The following is a 19,738-nucleotide window of genomic DNA, read 5'->3' as shown; positions in this document are numbered from 1 at the left end:
GGAATGCCAGAACCCGATGGCAGGGCGGACCACTTGGGCCAGCCGCCCCATCCTTCCCGGGAAGACAAATCCGAGGGTAGAGAGCCCTCAATCGGATCACGACTCCACCCCTGGAAGATCCCTACCCCAATTCTGCCAAAGGACCCTCGAGACTTGAAGTCGAGAGGATTTCCTGGACCGGAAGCTCCAGGAGATGAACCGGCAGATTGAAAAACTCCACCACGCGCCCCCCGCTTATGGTGAGGATATTTGCACTGACCCTCCCTTCTCCCAAATGATTATGCAGGAACCGATCCCGCCGAACTTCAAGCTTCCCCAGTTCGAAAGCTACGACGGGACGTCGGACCCGGTTGATCATCTGAAGGCCTTCCGAACGATGATGCTGCTTCACGGCGCTCTTGACGCCATCTTGTGCCGGGCTTTCCCATCTACTTTGAAGGGAGCAGCGAGGAACTGGTACTCGGCTCTGAAGCCGGGTACCATCTTTTCCTTCGATCAAATGAGCCACCAATTTGTGGCCCATTTTGTCAGCAGCCGGCATCCCCGGAAGGGTTCGGAGTCCCTCATCAACATCAAGCAGAGGGAAGGGGAGTCCATACGGGCCTACGTCAACCGTTTCAACATCGCGACGTTGGAGATCCGGAACTTGGACCAGTCAGTTGCCATGGCCGCCCTGAAAGGTGGCCTTCAGAAGAATGATCTTTTGTACTCCCTGGAGAAGAAGTATCCCAGAGATTTTGCTGATTTACTGGCTCGGGCTGAAGGATACGCCCGAGCGGAAGAAGCCTTCAAAATGAAGGACGAAGAGACAGCAAGAGAGCGTCAGGCGGGAGATTCGAGTAAGCCCGCAGTTGAGAAGAGGCCAAAGGAAGCCCGGCCTCGCTCCCAATCCCCTCCTGGACATAAGCGCACCCATACTCCACCCTGGGCACGCAGGCAGAGAAGCCCGGACGGCAGGTTCCGGCGGGGTTCCCCACCAGGGAGATTCTACAACTACGCCCCCCTCAACGCCTCGAAGGCCCAGGTACTGATGGAGGTCAGGGAGCAGCTCCCTAGGCCGGAGAGGATGCACACACACCCCGGGAAGTGCAACCCCAACAAGTTCTGCCTCTACCACCGCGACCACGGCCACGACACGGAGGAATGCATCCAGCTCCAGGACGAGATCGAGGAGCTCATTCGGCGAGGTCGACTCGACAGATTCATCCACCGTAGGCCTGAGGGTAGAGGAGACCGGCCAAGAGCTCTCCCATCGTCTGAACCGCAGAAAAGGGAGGACCAACCCGGGGACCGACCTCCCATCAGGACCATCGACTCCATCACCGGAGGGCCTCAAGGAGGAGCGAAAAAACTGTAAATGTATCACTTACTATTTCACCTTGAATCTACTTTTCTTTCTGCCTAACGTGCCCTCCCACCTAGCGTGGATGTATCATGACTGGATATGATCCCTCCAAAAACACAGCCATGTCAGGAACAGGAGGAGAACCTCGTCCTGACATGAGCAAAGTCAAAGGCCCGGTTCTTTTAGACCGGATGGGGGGAGAGGCCTTACAACGCCCTAATGTGCCCCCACAGCCTTGTTAGGGACAGGAGGAAAACCTCGCCCTAACTTGAGCAAAGTCAAAGGCCCGGTTCTTTTAGACCGGATGGGGGGAGAGGCCTTACAACGCCCTAATGTGCCCCCACAGTCCTGTTAGGGACAGGAGGAAAACCTCGCCCTAACTTGAGCAAAGTCAAAGGCCCGGTTCTTTTAGATCGGATGGGGGGAGAGGCCTTGCAACGCCCTAATGTGCCCCCACGGCCATGTCAGGAACAGGAGAAGAACCTCGTCCTGACATGAGCAAAGTTGAAGGCCCGGTTGTTTTAGACCGGAGGGGGGAGAGGCCTTACAGCACCCTAACGCGCCCCCACAAGCCGGGCTGGTAATGAGAGGAGAACCTCACGCCGGCTCGAGCAAAATGGAAGGCCCGGACTCCTACGGGAGCTGGGTTCCTACGCCAAGGAAGACTTCGCCCGGACTCCTATGGGAGCCGGGTTCCTACGCCAAGGAAGACTTCACCCGGACTCCTACGGGAGCTGGGTTCCGCCGCCAAGGAAGACTTCACCCGGACTCCTACGAGAGCCAGGTTCCACCGCCAAGGAAGACTTCGCCCCGACTCCTACGGGAGCCGGGTTCCTATGCCAAGGAAGACTTCACCCGGACTCCTACGGGAGCCGGGTTCCGCCGCCAAGGAAGACTTCACCCGGACTCCTACGGGAGTCGGGTTCCGCCGCCAAGGAAGACTTCGCCCGGACTCCTACGGGAGCTGGGTTCCTACGCCAAGGAAGACTTCACCCGGACTCCTACGGGAGCCGGGTTCCGCCGCCAAAGAAGACTTCACCCAGACTCCTACGGGGACCGGGTTTCGCCGCCAAGGAAGACTTCACCCGGACTCCTACGGGAGCCGGGTTCTGCCGCCAAGGAAGACTTCGCCCGGACTCCTACGGAAGTCGGGCTCCATCCGCCACTTCTGCAGCGAGGGTTAATAATGGTGGCGAAACTCGGCCGCGTAACAAGGTCGGATGAAAGGAAAACCCCCCCCCCACGACGACATCTACGTCAAGCAAGCCAAACGACAAGAAAGGTTCAACAGACGACAATATCAGTGCTACGCGTGGACAAGGTAACGCAAAATGCTCTTTTTTCCATTTCCGATATACATACTACAAAGCCAGGACGGCCAAGGAAAGGAGGACAAAACGACAAAAAGAAAGTAACTATATGATAAGACATAAAGACAAAAGAGCTCCAAGGAGGCCCTGCTCCCTTCGACCTAGGGTTATCACCTCCAGCCCTCAACCAGGACTGCCTCAGGTTCTCCATTGCTTCTTCTAGTTCTTCCTTCTTCCGCAGCGTATCCTGGAGCGCCTGACGAAGTTGCCGGCTCTCAGCCTCCGCTTCTCGACGCCGCTTTCGCAAAACTTCGGACTCCGCCTCTGCATCCACGACGGCCTTCCGCTCAAGCGCCAGTTGGATTTTCACTTGTTGCAGCTCGGCTGTCTTCTCCCCAAGGGAGACAGAAATCCCTTCGACAGTGCCTCTCAGGGCTTGGAGCTCTTCGATATCTTGGGCGGAGGTAAGCTGCGCCCTATTAACCAGCTGCCTCTAGAGACGAACGACCTCGTCAGCCGCCTTTCGGAATCTCCCTTTGTACTCTTCCACTTGCCGGTGCCAGCTGGCCCGCTGCACGTCGTGGCTCATCTCGGCGTCTTGAAGCTGCTTCTGGAGGTCAGAGACCTTCTGCGACCACTTCTGTTCATCATCAACCCGGGCCAAGAGCCGGGATGAGCTTCCTTCCAGATGGCCGATCTTCCTCTTCGCAGCTGATAGTTCCACCTTAAGGGTGCTGATCCTGGCTTCTTGAGCCCAAATTCGGTCGCTGGTGCTCTTCTTGCATTCCTCGAGCTCCTTTGTGAAGTTTGCCTTCCTCCGACTGTAATCCATGATTGCCTTCACCTGGAGACTCCTAAAGTGGGCGGCCTCAGCGGCGGCTTCGGAATGGCATTCTCTCGACTTACGGAGCTCGCCTTCCGACTTCTTCAACTTCTTCGTCAGGTGGAGGACCTCCTTTTTCAGCCGCTGGATAGTTGATTTCAGCGGGACCCCCAGGGGCAAGGGGAGTGCTTCAGCAGGGCACTGCCATTGGAAGGTGCAAGCGTCAAAGATCGACTCATTACAAGAAGAAAAGCAGAAAGGAGGAGGAGAGGGAAGGAGAGGCCATCCACAACAAGAAATTTGACTTTATTAATTGAATAATTTTGAAGACAAACAGAAAGAAAATATGGCGACAAAATAAGGGTGCAAGATCAGAGGTCTCAGACCTCAGGGGCAGGAGGTGGAGAACTCGGCGCAGGGGGTGCGACTGCGGTGGCGGCGGACGAAGGGCCGGCCTCGTCTTCAGACTCCTCAAGAAAGTCGAGATCGAGGTCGGGGTATCTGCTGGCCACCTTTTCTTGGCAGAGCTCGAACCCCTTAGTGAACGCCTCCTGGCCGAACTGGACGTTCAGTTCTCTCATCTCCGCGGAAGCCTTGAACTCCTCCACCGCAAGGGCCCTGGCCTCCGAGACCAGAATCGGAGTTTGCTCGACCAAATGGGCGACCTCGGCCTCCGCCTTCCTCGTCGACTCCTCCAAGATTCGTCTCTCCTCTTCCTGGGCTTGTCTCTCCTCTTCCCGAGCTTGCCTCACTCTCTCCAGGGCCTCCTGGAGGGTGGCTACTTCGACCATCTTCGCTTGGAGGCGAGCAACCTCGGCCTGGCGGCGTTCCTCCGCCTAGAAAAGGTCCCTTCTCATGCGGCTCGTCGCCTCGACATAGGCGAAGAGCTGGTGCCCAATCTGCAAGGATGGATAGAGAATTACAACAAAGGCCGAGTGACTGTGTAGATAAACATCCGCTTACCTCGAGGAAGGACCCCAACGAGTCCCAGGCCCGCTGCTCGGGATCGGCGCGGTCGATCCTCTCCACGACATCGGACAGGATGCAGCCATTGAGCAGCCGCCTGATCAGGTCCTTGTCGTTGAAGGGGTTCTCCGATCCCCCCTCGGAGCAGACGGACTCGTCTGTAGCAGCTCGGTGGCTGCTCGCCCTGCGGGCCACTGATTTCCTCCTCCTCCCCACGGTGGGTGCTCCGTGGGGCGAACCTCCAGAGCGGGAGCCCCAGTCGGCGGGCTCCTTGAGGAAGCCCGGGGGGCTGCTGGCTCGGCATCTGAAGGAATGTCGATGGTCGGGGCCGCCTGGACGGGCGCAGCCAAGCTCGTCTTTTCCGCCCTGGCCCTCTTCGTCGATCCGGAGGCCGTCGCGCCCTTCCTCTTCTGAGCTCTCATTCCCTTGGCGAGCATCTGCGTTGCTTCGGCGTCCATTGCTAAAAAAAAAAAAAAAAAAAAAAGAAGAAGCGGCACCGATCAGTCCAAAAAAAAAAAAAAAAAGAGAAAAAAGAAGAGAGAAAGAAAGAGAAAGAAAAGAGCGGGAAGGAAAAAGTAAAGAAGAAGAGGAAGGCAAGAAAAGAAAAGATAAGTACTTGCTGGATCCTGAGGGCTCAGGCCGATGTTGAAAAGAAGCTGCTCCCTCAGAAGATTAGGAAGGGAAGGAGCGGGATAAGTTAGGAGCTTCTGGGCGGCCTGAAGGTCGTCCTCCCCCAGGCTGGGAGCCCGACGGACGGAATCCCTCAGAGACCCCCAAGGGGGCAGGCCCAGTTCCAGGGTCGGATAGTAGACAAAGAGAAATTTCTCCTTCCAATTGTGAATCGAAGAAGGGGCGCCCTTCAGCAACCCCTTCTTGCCGAACTGGGGGGAGAAGTACCACCAGTCCTTCGCCGAAGGATGGCGTTTGAAGGTATAAAAATGCCTGAACAAGGAGAGGGACGGTTGGACCTCGACTATGTGGCAGAGAGAGAGAAACCCTATCAAAAATCTGAAGGAATTCGGGGCCACGGAGGTGAGAGAAATGTCCAAGAAGCGGAAGAAGGCAGCAACAAAGACAGGAAGCGGAAGCCGGAGTCCGGCACGGAACGCTTCCTGATACAAACAGAAGCGACCGGGAGGAGGAGCGCTGGCCCGGTCAGAGGAGCCAGGTAGCTCCAGGTCGTACTCCGGAGGAACCCCATACCGAACCCTTATCAGAAGGAGTTCATCCGAAGTCGACGAGCATGGAATTGTGCCCGGTGCGAAAACTAGGCGAGGCCCAGCCCCGGACGCGGGTTCGTCCGCAGAGACAGGGACCTGGGGGTTTGAAGCAGAAGAACTCTCGGAACTGCCGGGAGCAGAAGAGTCAGAGGACATTTTGAGCAGTTTCAGAGGGAGAACCTAAAGAACCCTAAAAAGGCAGGCCAAAAGGGGAACGAGACACCGAAGGCTAACTCGGAAGGAGGCACAAAAGTAATGAAGAGAGGAGAAGCCCCTAGGTGGTGAGAAGAAGGTTGGCACTAACCTATATTGCTCTGGGGACCTGGGGAGCGAGAAACGGGAGGCGCCTACGGCTCGAGAAGACGTTCACAAGAGCAGGCTCTCGAAGAGAAGACAGACACCAAGCGAAAACTCAAGAATGGAGTAGGACGCCTGAAGGGGGGAGGACGGGTTTAAATAGACCCTGGGATCCGGCGCCATAATGATCGCGAATCCCCCTGGCCAGTCCGCATCCGACACGTGTCTCACTCCCCCTAGCAGATGGCTAAAAGTGGCTGACGGTTGGCAGGATCATAATTGCATCGTACCTAGGCCAGTGTACCTATGGGATTTTCGAAGCATCCCCTCGTACCGCTCCAATTCGAAAAGACTCCGGCACGCGCTCATTTAATGCCAAAATATCTGGAGGCGGCAGTACGCAGGATTCGAAGGGACGGTTCCGGCTGTACCCATCTCTCTCTCTGTGTACTTCCTTTGCTTGAAATTCAAACTCGAAAGTAGGGGGACTGGTGTTGGGTATAAAATACCCACAGCCAAAACCCTCGGTGGAATCGGCAACAGCGCAGCTCCGCCCAGACTCCTACGAGAGCCGGGCTCCACCGCCGACATCAGAACAGCTCCGCCCGGGCTCCTACGGGAGCCGGGCTCCGCCGCTGACATCAGAACAGCTCCGCTCGGGCTCCTACGGGAGCCGAGCTCCACTGCAACATCAGAACAGCTCCGCTCGGGCTTCTACGGGAGCCGGGCTCCGCCGCAACATCAGAACAGCTCCGCTCGGACTCCTACGGGAGTCGGGCTCCGCCGCAACATCAGCGCAGCTCCGCCCGGACTCCTACGGGAGCCAGGCTCTGCCGCCGACGTCAGAACAGCTCCGTCCGGACTCTTACGGGAGCCGGGCTCCACCGCAACATCAGAACAGCTCCGCCCAGACTCCTACGGGAGCTAGACTCCGCCGCAACATCAGAACAGCTCCGCCCGGACTCCTACGGGAGCCGGGCTCCACCGCCGACATCAGAACAGCTCCGCCTGGGCTCCTACGGGAGTCGGGCTTCATCGCCGACATCAGAACAGCTCTGCCCGGGCTCCTACGGGAGTCGGGCTCCGCTGCAACATCAGAACAGCTCTGCCCGGACTCCTACGGGAGCAGGGCTCCGCCGCCGACATCAGAACAGCTCCGCCCGGACTCCTACGGGAGTCGGGCTCCGCCGCAACATCAGAACAGCTCCGCCCGGACTCCTACGGGAGCCGGGCTCCACCGCCGACATCAGAACAACTCCGCCCGGACTCCTACGGGAGTCGGGCTCCACCGCCGACATCAGAACAGCTCCGCCCGGGCTCCTACGGGAGCCGGGCTCCGCCGCCGACATCAGAACAGCTCCGCCCGGACTCCTACGGGAGCCGGGCTCCGCCGCCGACATCAGAACAGCTCCGCCCGGGCTCCTACGGGAGCCGGGCTCCGCCGCTGACATCAGCTGCAACACAGCTCCGCCCGGACTCCTACGGGAGTCGGGCTCCACCGCCGACATCAGAACAGCTCCGCCCGGACTCCTACGGGAGCCGGGCTCCACCGCCGACATCAGCTGCAGCACAGCTCCACCTGGACTCCTTCGGGAGCCAGGCTCCGACATCGACTGCAGCACAGCTTCACCCGGACTCCTACGGGAGCCAGGCTCCACCGCGACATCTGAACAGCTCCGCTCGGACTCCTACGGGAGTCGGGCTCCGCCGCCGACATCAGAACAGCTCCGCCCGGACTCCTATGGGAGCCGGGCTCCACCGCCGACATCTGCTGCAGCACAGCTCCACTCGGACTCCTACGGGAGCCAGGCTCCGACATCGACTGCAGCACAGCTTCACCCGGACTCCTACGGGAGTCAGGCTCCATCACGACATCTGAACAGCTCCGCCCGGACTCCTACGGGAGTCGGGCTCCGCCGCCGACATCTGAACAGCTCCGCCCGGACTCCTACGGGAGCCGGGCTCCGCCGCCGACATCAGCTGCAGCACAGCTCCACCCGGACTCCTACGGGAGTCAGGCTCTGACATCGACTGCAGCACAGCTCCACCCAGACTCCTACGGGAGCCAGGCCCCGCTCTCAGTATCAACTGCTGGTAAGCTCTGTCCGGATTCTTACGGGAGCCGGACTTCACCTCTAACTTTGATTGCTGGTAAGCTCCGTCCGGACTCCTACGGGAGCCGGACTTCACCTCTAACTTTGATTGCAGAGGACTCCGCCCGGACTCCTACGGGAGCCGGGTTCCGCCCTCAACTTCAGCTCCGAGAGGGCTCCGCCCGGACTCCTACGGGAGTCGGGCTCCGCCTCCGACATCAGCTACAGAGCAGCTCCGCCCGGACTCCCACAGAAGTCAGACTCCGCCCACGGCCCCAGCCACCAGGAAGACCTCTCCCGGACCTCTATAGAGGCCGGGCTTCGACTGTCTCCGAGCTTCAATCAACAGATCCGCGCCCCCTGGCAAGCCACCAAAATGGCCACGACCTTGCTCCACTTCCTGTGACGGGTTTCGCACAGCTCCATCATTCCCTGACAAGCCGCAGTAACCGTCGCCGCCCTGCTCCACTTCCTGCGGCGGATTCTGCACAGCTCCACTACCCCCTGGCATGCCACGATAACGGCCACGAACCTGCTCCACCTCCTGCGATGGATACCGGGCGATTCTCCCATCCGCTGGCAAGTCACGACAACGGGCGCTGCTCCACTCCCTGCAACTGATTCCACGTGGTGAGCTACGGTGATGGCCACGATTCCACTCCACTACCTCTCGCAATAAATTCCCCTGACCACGGGCGGTCCACTACCAGATGGTTACAGGTGTCGCCATCAATCCGTTGCCCCCTCCGCCTATAAAAGGGGGACTCAGATACGTTATTCTCTAAGCTCATTCCTTATCTCAAAACTCTGCTAAATTCTCTGTTCGAGCACTCCATTCTTGTTGAGGAAGAGAACTGACTTGAGCATCGGAGGGTCTTGCCGGAGCAACCCCACCTCCGGTTTAGACTTCCCTTGCAGGTCCCGACAGTGACCGCGGCTTCCCCGACTCCAGCTTCTCCGGCGCAAGCAGATTTTTGCACCAACAACAACTTTGGCTAAAGTTTTGCTGAATTGAAACACAATGATGCATCATTTTTAATTTTACTTGGAGTGATCAATCCCATCTTGACTCACACTCAGACTTTACAAGTACTTGACTGTACCCAAAAATCTTCCATCATTGAATTAAAAATTCAGATAGTTTAGCACCAAAGCACAGTGAGTTGCTTGTAAGTCATCGAGACAGCTTTAAATCTGAGGGACACATATATCCATATCCCATCAGTGCAATCCTTGACAGCAGAGTGCTCCAAAAGTGGTCATGCTCAGTGAAATGTACTCCTACATATCACCCGTATGCCATGCCGTGTCACCACACATCTTGGTTAAGAGGACAACCAACTAATATGGTATACAACAACCTACACTTGATGCAATTATTATCTTTATAATAATTGTATCATTTGGTCGTGAGCAGAATTTAAGAACCACATGATAAATCCTATTTTATCATTTTAAAAGTAGTTCTAAGGACTTCATCATAACATATGAGTTCTATTTTAGAAGATATATTTCTTATGATGAATCTGTCAGATAATATTTATCATTCTATAATTCATATACTTATATGGAGCACAATCATCTACAAACTAGATGATTGATTTTAGGATACATTTTCCAACACTATGATAATTGACCGACCCAGTGGACCATTTGGAGAGTTTCAAGGCTTTTATGCTCTGTCGTGGAGCAAATGGCACAATCCTATGCCAAGCCTTCCCCTCAACACTCAAGAAGGTGGCTAAGGACTGATACTCTGGTTTGAAGTCAAGCTCCACTCATTCATTCAACTAGTTGAGTTCATCATTCGTAGCCTACTTTGCCAATAGCAAGAGGCAACATCGAGAATCCGATTCCTTAGTAACATCAAACAAAGGAGACGAGAATCCCTCCACGCCTATGTAGGATGCTTTAACGTGGCCACCTTAGAAGTATGCAACTTAGATTAGTTGATCGCAATGACCGTCTGGAAGGATAGACTTCAAAAGAATTCTCTCCTCTTCTCTCTAGAGATGAAATACCTAAAGAACATCATTGAGATGCTAAATCAGGCTGAAAAATATGCCTGAGCTAAAGAAGTCTTCAAAAAGTATAGTCTGAGACCTCAAGCTCTCCTCGATCTGAGAGGATCCCCAAGAAGTCAGTAATGGTCTAGGACTTTGCCTTGACATCGATGATCCAAAACCCCTCCTCGAAGCTGACAACCTAAAAGTTCTAGGAGATAGCATTGCCCATCACTGAGGTGCTTGTCATCGCAGAGGAGAATCACAAACTATGCTCCTCTGAATACATCTAGAACTCTAGTGCTCATAAAAATCAAGGTGAAGCTTTTCAGGGTGGAAAGAATAGAGTCTCAGCCAGATTAGTGTAATCGGCATAAGTACTACCTCTACCAATAGCAATGGAGAGCCTCTCACCAATCTTCACTTATCTAATCAATTTGGTTGATTAAGTTTTGAATTAGATGCTTGGTGATTTATGCTCTACCCATGTAATTAGAATTAATTATTTGCATGAGATGTAAATAATTAATCAGATGAGACTTAAATTAAAATCTTCTTGCAACATATTAAGTCGAGCAGTCTTCCACTGTTGTAGATGTACGGGCATCCTATTGGTGCTGATTGTTCTTGATTGGATACAGCGATTCAGTTGCACTATAAAGATGCAATCACTCTATTGACAAGAGTTACTATAGGATGAAGATGAGGTTGGACCCAATAATTGTTAGGTGAGGAACCCAATGATGGCTTTATACTTACTTTTAAATGATGGATCTGACTTAACTAAAGAATGGAGCCAATAACTATTAGGTGAGAGGCCTACATAAATTTAGAGATCAAAGATTGCTACAACATACTTGAGAAGTATTGGACAAGAGTTGTGCACTCATTGGTTTGCATGTCATCAATAATTATTAGGTGAACTACGTGTAGATCAGTGGGACCACAGTACCTACTTGAAATCCTAGTCGTGTAGGGATTTTCATTTTTCTACCAGAGGAGTGTGAGAGATTCAAAAAAATAGTGTGAAAAATTTTTCTTTTAAAAGATCTTAAAATAAATTGAAAAGATTAAGTATAAATATCTAACTAAAATCTTTACTCTCGCAGTTCATCATGTTAGCTTCCAATCCTTTAGTTCGAATTCTTGAGTCTAATCGATTGACCGGTATGAACTACAAAGACTGACTTAGAAACTTCAGAATAGTTTTGAATTTCAAGAAGATAGGCTATATACTCGACTAAGATCCCCCTGCATTATCAAGTCATCCAACTATTGATCAGCATGGAGCGCTAGATAAATGGATGAATGATGATAATAAGGCCAAGTATTATATTTTGGTGTCGATGTCTAATAAACTTCAATGTCAACATAAGGATATGAAGACTACCAAGACTATGATAACTCACCTACAAGAGTTATATGGTGAGTAGAGCCGGACTGTATATTATGAAGTGTCTAAGCGACTCTTCAATACTAAAATGCACCATGGACGGTCAGTTTATGATCATTGTCTAACAATGATTAAGGACTTAGAAGAGCTTGAGAAGCTCGGCATAACCATGCATAAGGAATTACAAGTAGATTTGATTCTGCAATCCTTTTTTAGTTCATATGGATAGTTTATAGTAAACTACTATATGAATAAGATTGATAGCACCTTGCCTGAATTGTTAAACATGTTAGTGACTATTGAGGAGACCTTAAAAAATTCAAGGGGCACTGTTCAAGCTATAGAACGGATATCTACATCTAAGAGAAAATCTACTTGGAAGAAGAAGCAGAAGCCTGCAAAGAAGCAAAAATAGAAGAATAAGTCAAAGAAGGATACTCCTAAGAAAGCGGCGAACAAAGAAAAATATTTCTACTGTAATATTGATGGCCACTGAAAATGAAACTATCCTGCATATCTAGAGAGCTTAAAAAAAAGAAAGGAGACACTTTTTGAAGATATGTCAGGTATGCTCGTAATTGAATCAAATCTAATAATTTTCTCTACTTTCAGTTGGATCATGACTCTGATTCTAGTGCTCACTTATATATTTCAATACAGAGCCTGGTAGAAAGTAGAGGGCTGAGAAAACATGAAGTGACCCTTCTAGTTGGCAATGGAGCAAGAGTTACTATTGTTGCTGTTGGCACTTGTCCTTTGTGATTATCGTCTAGATTTAGATTAGTTCTTAGAGATTGTTATTATGTACCTGCTGCTAACAAGAATCTGATTTCTATATCTATACTAGCCCAGGATGAATATATTTTAAATTTCAATAAAGACTATGGTTCCATTTATTTCAAAAATAAAGTGGTTGCATGTGATTTTTTAATTGACAGTCTCTATCATTACATGTTAATATATTTGTTAATATATCCAAGTAGATAGTGAGTACCATAGGATCTAAGAGATCTAGAGATGAGATGAACCATAGGTATATGCAGCACCTTTTACTTGATCATATTGGAGAGGATAGAATAAGTAAATTAAAAAAAGATGGAATCCTTGGCTCATTAAATTTTGAGTCATATCCAGTTTGTGAATTTTATCTGTAAAAAAAAATAACCAAATTATCCTTTATAGGATTTGGGGAGAGAACCATTGAGATACTTATCCTGGTATACATCGATGTGTGTAGCCCATTAGATGTACAAGCTAGAGATGGTTATCTTTACTTCATTATCTTTATCGATCACTACTCTTGATATGGGTATGTATACCTTATAAGACACAAATCTGAAGCTTTTAAAAAGTTCAAAGAATTCAGATACGAAGTAGAAAAATAAACTAAAAAATCTCTTAAGATTCTTTGATCAGATCAAGGAGAAGAATATCTTCGTGAAAAATTTCGTTATTATCTTAAAAAAAATGACATAACCTCATAATAGACTCCTTTTGATATACCTCAACTCAATGGGGTATTGAAAAAAAGGAATAGAACTTTATTAGATATGATCTGATTCATGATGAGTTTCATTGATTTACCTATATTTCTTTAGAAACATGCTTTATTTTTATGATTTATTTATATTATAGAGTTTTCTCTAAATTTGTTTTTATTATACCATATGAGATATGGCATTGTAAGAAATTAAGTCTTGGACATCTTAAGATTTGAAGATGTTCAGCTTATGTAAAAGACAATAGGCAGACAAGTTAGAGGTAAGATCTTTGAGAGCTCATTTTATAGGATATTCTAAAGAGTCATTAAGATATTATTTTTATTTTTTAGAGGATCACAATGTAATTATGAGTCATCATACCATATTCTTGAAAAAATAGTTTATCCAAATTGAGGTAATGGGAGGCCAATTAAGCTTGAAGAGAAAGTCTCTGAAGAACAACAAGCTATAAATCCTATGGAACCTATTAATGTTGAGTTAGTAGATGTAATACCTCTTGCACCTCATAGATCTAGTAAGATCTTCTATCCTCTTAAAAGATATATAGGTATGATTATAGAGGATGTAGAGGAGATGTTTCTCATAGGAGATAGAAAATATGGAGATGATCTTAAAACCTACAATGAGATGATGTCGGATATTGACTCTGAGAAATAGTTGAATGCTATGAAGTCAGAAATTAACTCCATGCACTTCAACCAAGTATGGATCTTGATAGATCTACCAAAGGGTATAGTACTTATTGGATGCAAATAGATCTATAAAAAAAATAGATGCAGATGGAAAGATAGAGACCTATAAAGCTAGGCTCGTGACAAAATGTTATAGTTAACATGAAGATATTGACTATCAGAATATCTTTTCACCTATGGTCATGCTAAAATCCATCTACACACAGCTTGCTATTGCAGCTTTCTATAGTTATGAGATATGGCAGATGTATGTGAAAACTACATTCCTGAATGGATATCTTAAGGAAGATATCTATATGGAGTAGCTTTTAGGTTTACTTTCAGTGATGGAGATCACAAAGTTTGTAAGCTGCATAGATTCATATATAGATTAAAGCAAGCACCTCAGAGTTAGAACACTCATTTCAATGATGCGATCAAATTACTTAATTTCATCAAGAATGAGAAGGAACCTTATGTTTACAAGAAGGTCAGTGGGAGTGCTATTATATTTCTTGTATTATATGTAGACGACATCTTCTTTATTAAGAATGATATTCCCATGCTGGCTTTGGTCAAGAGATGGTTGTCCAATAAATTCTCTATGAAAGATCTTGGAGAAGCATCCTATAATCTGAAAATAAAGATTTATAAAGATAAATCTAAAAGGATGCTTGGCCTTTCATAGAAAATATACATAGAGGAGGTGCTGAAAAAGTTTAGCATGAAAAATTTTAACAGGAGATTTCTATCTCTTAGACATGGTATTCATCTCTTCAAGAAAATGTATCCTAGCACATCTGAAGAGATTCAGTATATGAGCAAGACTCTTATGCTTTGGCTATAAGGAGCCTCATGTATGTCATGTTATGTACATGACTTAATATAGCCCTTGTTGTGAGTGTCACGAGCAAATCAATCAGATCCAGGTGAAGAATATTGGATAGCTATGAAAAAATTCTTAAATACTTGAGAAGGACTTAGGATCTATTCTTGATTTTTAGAGAAGAATCTGAGTTACAGATTGAAGGATACACTGACTCAGACTTTATGTCTGATATTGATGATAGAAAATCTACATCAGGATGTGTATTCTTATGCAATAGTGGTTCAACAAGTTGGAAGAGTTCCAAACAACCAATCATTGTAGACTCAACTATAGAAGCTGAGTATATTGCTGCCTCAGAAGCTACAAAGAAAGCCTTCTGATACAAGAAATTTATTGTGAAACTTAATATTATGCCATCTGATGCCATCAAACTGTACTACGACAATAATGATGCCATAGCCCTTGCTAAAGAGCTAAGATCTCATCAGAAGTTCAAGCATATTGAATGGCAATTTTACATCATATGCAACTATCTCAAGAAGAAATACATCGAGATGCAAAAAATAGACTCCATGAATAATGTGGCTGACCTACTGAAGCTGCTTAGCCAGTAGAAGACTGAAACCCATCTTGAGAAGATGGGACTTAGGTTTATGGTAGATTGGCTTTAGTGCAAGTGAAAGATTGTTAGATTTATGTCCTAAAAGCTAATCTGGTTGACACATTGTATTCTTTCTAAGATATAAATTTATACTTAACTTATTTATTTAGTAATAAAATAGATAATTTTTATTCCATTCTTATATTATGTATTCTTAAATCATCTAAGAAATTAATAAAATGATGACACATATTCTCAAGAGTTAAAAATTTGAGACATGTATCATTGATAGTTGATTCCTAAATTAGTTCCGATCAATGGATCATCATGAAAATGATGATCGATCCGATGAGATTAGTGCACAGATCACTTTTCTTAGATAGATGAGTTTCGAATCTATAGTGTTAGGACACTAGAGCGAGAGTGCAGGTGGTTGTTAGAAAATAACGGTACTAAGCGTGACCAACAATGAGAAGTCGTTTGGATGTCTACTCACTCATCAATGACTTTCTCGAGACTATGGTAATGTGAATAGTTCTTTAACCTATGGTGTCTCGACTATTCATAGTGAGGTTGCTGTAGTTTGACTGCATAAATACTTGATCTCCTGGCCACATAGGTCCTTGTGGTGTATGTTAGCTACAGTAGGTTTATTGTAGGAGTAAGATGTGCACTTAGATGGGATCTATTGATCCTAGTAGAGGAGGAGTAATTCTATGTGATTTATGAAGCTGAGTTCTTAAGATCGTGGTCACAGCAATGTAATTAATAGAAAAAGATTTTCATAAGATTTCACAATTTGAACTTGAGCTGATTAAATCTTATATATAACGGATGATGAGGTTTGATAAATTTTTCATAACCTTTATCTTGTCGAAACTCACAATAGAAGATCTGAATCACATGTTAACTATACTTAAAGGTTCTTTCCCTTCTATTATGTTGGATTGTTACTACATACTGCTAGATATCATTAATGGATTATGAGATTTATAAGGACCATCTTATGATCGATGATCTTAATTGGGGAGAGTTGAAATTCTTCTAACCCATTCAAAAGAATTTCAATGATACTGTTGATGAAGATCACAGTATATTTTGCTATCTGATAGAATAGAACTTACAGGATTACACATAATAGGGGTTTTGACTTGATTAAATAAATGATTCATGCTTTTAAATCAAAGTTGGATCCAATTATCAATATGATTGATGATTGGACTAATTTATAAAAGTTACAAGAGAGAACTTACTAAGAGTTAGTGAGTTAGAGGAGGACTTAATTATAATTATTGCTATGTAATTTGATTTGATCAAATTGGGGTTGAATTAAATCAAATTTAATCTGTTGGATTTGATTTATTAGGTTTCCTAATTCAAATATGATTTGAACTTAATTTTTAATTGATTTGACTCAAATTTGATTTGAATTGGATTCACATCGGATTGGAACTAGATTAGAATTTCAGAGTTCCATTGGACTGGGACTCTCTTACCTTATCCACACCTAAGAAAGGAAGGAGGCGCATAAGAGAGCACGCCTTCTCTTCATGTGCACATGAAAATGTGAAAAGAAGGATGGGATGTGCATCCCAAGTGTTGGGCCCCTGAGTTTCTCTTTGTTTTCTATCCTTATCCTATTTAAAGTTTGAATTTGATTCAAACTTAAAACTAAACTTGAGATAGGGTGGGCATGGGGATTAAAAAGGGATTCTATACTTACGTGAAAAAAAAAGCAGAATGATAGAAGAAAAAAGATCTCTTCTTCTCTTTTTCTTCCTCCTCTTTTGTATGAAAGTGTTCACACATTTTCTTCCTCTTCATCCTCTTGTCTTCTTCCTTGGATCTCTTATGAAGGAAAAAGATGGAAAGAAGAAGATAGATCCAACTGCCAAAGGAAAGAAACTTACAAGAGCACCAGCACCCCAATAGTTTTGGAGGCTCTTGATCAAGATCAGCACCATATGGATACTTGTAGAGGTCGGACACATGTATAGCTTCAAAGAATCTCGAAGACATCCACGGATCTTAGATCATGGTGAAGAACTACCTAGATAAAGGTATAAGATCGGATCTCATTCCTTATGTTTCAGATTTTCAGATCTCTAAATCTTATCTCTCATATGAAGGATCTTGTTTAGGTGTTTTGCATATTAGATCTAATACATGCTAATTATATTAAAAAAAAATTAATCTAATTTTTTATTATATTTTAATTTTAAAATCTATATGCATGAAAACATCAATTTTCTAAACCTATGTCGGTTGTGCTATTTTGGTCGAGACTGCATTTCTCCACCTTGGGAAGCTGCTCCTGATTTTCATAAGTACTTGAGTCTTGGATATATTTAGAGGAGTATAGTTCATGAACTTCCACCATAGCTATTGGTTTTCGATCATGCAGCAGCAAGTGATTTTCAAAAATTTTAAAATTATATAAATTAGTAGTTCTATCACATAAAACTATCGAGCTAGAATCCAAACCTTAGAATTACCTTACCGATATCGATTAAAGCAAAAACAAGTATGCATAGGGATAAAATTTTTACTTTCACCAAAATAAAAAATAGCATGTTGGTGTTCTCCACGAGACTCCAAGGTAGAAGTCCTCCAACGGTGATTCACATGAAAGCTGCCAAGGTCCTTCCCAACTGGTGCGCTGCCGTAGCCTTGTCTTCTCAAGAACACTTCAGCTTCGAACTTGCATTATAATATGCCAAACCCAGTTGCTTTCAATCTTACCATCAGAATGATATGAAGAAAATACCTTCAGATATCATACAACCTAGGATTTGATTTTTGGCTCCAACATATGAAAAAATCAAATCCTAGGGCACTCAAGCAACACTTGCTGAAAATCTCACCACCTTCTTGCAACTTTTGCCACTCAAATTCTTCTTTCTTTTTTCTTAATTTTTTTTTGAATTTTTTTTATGCTTACCATGTGCCTTCTCTCTGATTTTAGTGAAAAATCTCAGTAGGAAACCATATGGGGCATCCCCTATAAATAGGGGACCAAGGGACATCACATGGGATGAAAGGGTGCCAACCTTTGATGCTCCAAATTCTCATGTGCCAAATAAATTCACCAAATAAATTTTTGACATTTTAGATAGAAGGACTCTTCCTTTTCTATGTGCATAAAAAATTTAATTAATTTTGACATCAAAACATAAGAGATCTAATTGGAAAATTATGGCAACGCATAAAAATTAAGAGCCTTCTTTAAGGGACTCTTCCTTTTCTATGTGCCATAAAAAATTTAATTAATTTTGACATCAAAACATAGGAGATATGATTGGAAAATTATGGCAACGCATAAAAATTAAGAGCCTTCTTTAAGAAGGACACTTCTTTTCACATGCCAAAAATAAAGGGGGCGGCATTTATTTTATGTGTGGGTTTTAGTGGGCGCAGAGAAGTCCTTCTCTACTTGAAATTGATCCAAGTTGGATAAAATCCAATCCAAATTGACCCAATCCATTATGTCAAAGGTAACTGGTCTAGGTTAGCTCAAACAATTTGATCTAAATCAATTTAGGAACTTGGGTTAATACAATATGCTAGCATATCAAATTAACCCATAAAATTTATATTAAACTCTAATTAAATTAGATCAAGACCAAATCTCAGAGTTGTGATCCATTGGGTTTCAAATCTAGCCAGCAGTAGACCAAGACTTTCGACGTAACCTAATCGATGAGATTAGGTCACCTGAAGAGTCCCAATCAACTTGGACTCTTCCAAATTGACTTCAAAATTAAATTCTTTTAATTCTGATGAATCCACAAGTCTGATTGACATCTAACAAGTATCATAACTATCCAAAATATTTAAAATTTTGATAAAAAATTATCAAAATATCCTTCAGTGGAAGTTTCTGTGTAATTCAATTCTTTAGTCAAATAACATGCTAGATGAGCTGTGGACATAAAAATATGTTAAATCCAATCACTTATCATTATGTATCTCGATCTGAAGGCATTGATTCAGTTGATAATATATTAGAAACTATTTTCTAATTATCATCTTGCTTTGGCTAAAAACTTTCGAATCAACAACCTATGAGATCACATAGGATATTTGCTCCTCTTATTAGGAGTCACTGATCTTTTATCGATCACTCACAATCTCCATGCACTCTTCACCATATCCAGAATACCCCACAAAGGATCAGAGAATCAAATTAGGTAGTGAACCAAAACATGGATCCAAGTATACAATGTACCATGGTGACCTCAGGTCTAAAGATCACATACACAACTCCCACTAGAGAAACATCAGTTGACATATAAATAAGACTCTATTTGATATTCTGGTCAATTCAGTGAACTCATTCTCTAATGAGTATCCATATTCTTGTATTAGTGTCACCACACAAGTGGTTGTGAGATCAACCACCCTCATTTTTAAGCCTAATTGGACATGCCAGTCTTACTGATATCATTGATCTCCAACTCAATGTATCAATGACTAAGAATATTTTAGGTTAGGGCTATCAAAAAATTAGGTCTCACTGGCATGATCTCATCACGGCCCTAAAACCATTACCCAAACCTATGGGGTTCATTATAATCTTAAAATAAATAAGATGCAGATATAATGAAATAAAAATATCTTATTTTATTAATCATAAATGTTAATTACATGGATCTGAAAGATAAATTAAATAAACATCCTATCAC

The sequence above is a fragment of the Elaeis guineensis genome, chromosome 8 (genome assembly GCF_000442705.2).
Source record: "Elaeis guineensis isolate ETL-2024a chromosome 8, EG11, whole genome shotgun sequence".
Classification (NCBI taxonomy): domain Eukaryota; kingdom Viridiplantae; phylum Streptophyta; class Magnoliopsida; order Arecales; family Arecaceae; genus Elaeis; species Elaeis guineensis.
Note: the sequence above shows the minus strand (reverse complement) of the source record.